General features: G+C 34.9%; 1 protein-coding gene across 3 annotated transcripts in view; it reads left to right on the forward strand.

Moving 5' to 3' along the window:
• LOC107703405 (protein sidekick-1-like) overlaps nucleotides 1–3004 on the forward strand; it is a 334600-nt gene that overhangs the window by 12596 nt on the left and 319000 nt on the right. The window lies entirely within an intron of this gene.

Genomic DNA, 3004 nt, shown 5'->3' on the forward strand with positions numbered 1-3004 from the left:
AACACCAACGTGATTCTATTCCTAAATTACAATGATTCGTCTGTTTCATTCCTCAACCTTTGACGTGTGCGATCAATGTTGTGATCACTTGGTTCGTCCGTGCAGCGTACGATCACACCAGTGTGATTTGAACATTTAAATCTGCATTCGCGCTGCCATTGACCTAAAGAGAGCAGCTGTCATCTGTGTCATCGTTTTCATGAAATAAACAGCTTCACAGTCTTTTCAGCCACACAGTATCATTATTTCTGTGTTACAAACATTCAAATCACAGAAGTACTAGGATAAAAAAATGTATAGTTCAGATATAAACTGTACGATGGTAGCGATTAAAATAGAGTAAATATCCTTTTGAAAGTAATTTGACACTTCAAATGAAGATTTATCGATTACATTGTTACGCCAGTAGGTGGCGAAAAGGGGCTGTTAAAATGTATTTGTCTTTGAATCATACAAGAGATTCGTTCAAGAACGCTGATTCATCCAGTAATGAAACAAGTACATCTTGAGTAATTTAATCATTAATTCATAAATTACATGTGATTTTGTTTAGTTGTCTAATGTTTTTTTCTTTAGAATCATGAGAGAACCACAACTTCCATTAGGGAAAAAAAACCTCTTTTATCCAGAATAATGCAGTTCTATTTTGCACACAAACAGCTCTTAAAGAGTAGTTTTTATTTAGCCTGTTGATTTTTGTTCATGGTATTCATTTCCAATAAATGGTTTGCAAAAAAGAGACACAGGATACATTTTTGATATCATTATTTAATCACATTGGAATCGAAAAGAATCGGAATCGATAAGCAGAATCGGAATCAGAATCAGAATCAGAATTGATAAAATTTAAACGATACCCAACCCTAGTAATGATTCATTTACAGTTTAGAAAATTTAAAAATATTAATGCTAAGTTGCTACATTGCTTGGCTAATGTAAACAACCTGCGGTTATTCTAATGAACTAATACTCAAGAAAACATCCTATTAATATTGTTAATGAATTTATCTTGTTTAAACACAGGTGTTCTTTTTTATCATGCTACTTTTACTGCCATTGTATAAAAGCAGTGAAGATACAAGAAGTCATTAGAGGACATGAGTTCCAGTTATTTTACCACATTTTACTTAGGCACAATGTGAAGTAGAACAATACGATATTGTATGGTACATTAAAAAAATAGACATGCAGTTGGTAAGTGCTTTTATTTAAAGAATATCTAAGTATTTTATCAGCCTTTGTGTTTTCTAGGAATCATTCTCATGACCTTGGCGGTGCTAGTGCTGTGGTCTACCAGGCGAGCTAAAGGAACATAATGAAAATTCCTGGTTGAATAGATGTTTTGGCAGAATATTTGAGCTATGGCATAATCTTTCATTCTGGTTGGGTAGATGCATGTCGTCCAACATAGAGAACAGGGAACTGAATTGTGTGTTTTTTTCCGTCATAAAGCACGCTCACCCACACAAATATTGATCACACAGAACAAAACCCTCTCTTTCTGATGTCCACAGTTTTATCTCGAATCGCTCCCTCGCCTGCAGAACATTATGTTGAATATTAACACAAGCAAATATTTCTGACCCTTCCGTGTTTTTTTTTTTTTTGGAGCAGCAGCCCTCTACGAACACCTTGGCAATTGAATCGCCATTGGCTAGTAAATTTTTTTGTTTACTCGCCAGACTGATAAATATATACATACACATATACATATATACACACATATATGCACACATATATACACACACACATACATACACACACACATATACACACACACACACACATACATATACACACACACACACACACATACATATACACACACACACACACACATACATATACACACACACACACACACATACATATACACACACACACACACACATACATATACACACACACACACACACATACATATACACACACACACACACACATACATATACACACACACACACACACACACATACATATACACACATACACATAAACATATACACATACACACACATATTTACACATACGTATATATATGTTTGTGAAATGGCACAGTTTTTTAAATATCTGAAAGTACACTCTTAACATCAGTCAGTCAAGCATTATAATATGATAATCAATGTTATTTAATGATAGAACTTTTGTAATTAGAATTAAAACTTGATAACCATGTATGAATGCATATTAGTCATTTTAACTGAACTTCGGACTGGTGGTGGTGCTTTTTTGGTCATTCAGTGTTTCTGTAAAAAAAAAAAAAAATTGGGGAAAAACTAACAAAAATACTGATAAAAATCTAGCACATGCTATTTCCTAAAATTAGTTTTTGTACAAATGTGTTTTTTATTTATCACAGCAGTGTGAAACTGGCTGCAATAGTGTCTGATCATTGAGGACTGTGTTGGTTAAATGAAAACTAATAGCATTTTCACAAATATGTGTATATGTTTTGACTGAAGGGTGTATGTTTTGACTGAAGTGTGTCATTTTGCAAACAATCTAGGAATTATGCAAATTGAGTGTGGTGTTTGGATAATTGTGCTTATATTGTGAAAAAAAGAACCCGGTTTTCAAAATTGCGTGTAAACAATTAAAAAAAAACTGTAAGAACAATATAAAACGCACCAAGGATTAATGAGCTACTGGATTCATGAATATTAATCAGGTTGTGTGCGTTCGCTCGAACTGATTTGCTGAAATCAAAACAGGGATGATAATAGGTGAGCGCCAGCCAATGAGATTGCCGTTTGCGCATTAGTTCCGCCCACTAGCGGAGAAAGCGGTAGTTCTTAAAAGCGGAAGAATTCCAAAGGAACTCCGTTATTTTGACAGCAAAATACAACAACGAATATCGTTTACATGTAGCGCCATAGGTAGCGCGTCAATTCTCTCTCCCTCTCTCTGTCGCTGCGTGTGTGTGAAACAAAGCGACGGCGAGCGTGCGCTTCACACTAGAGTTTACGGTACGTTAAATACAGGTGCGTTGCACATCCATTCAGAT

The sequence above is a fragment of the Sinocyclocheilus anshuiensis genome, unplaced genomic scaffold (genome assembly GCF_001515605.1).
Source record: "Sinocyclocheilus anshuiensis isolate Anshui unplaced genomic scaffold, SAMN03320099.WGS_v1.1 scaffold58, whole genome shotgun sequence".
NCBI classification, from domain to species: domain Eukaryota; kingdom Metazoa; phylum Chordata; class Actinopteri; order Cypriniformes; family Cyprinidae; genus Sinocyclocheilus; species Sinocyclocheilus anshuiensis.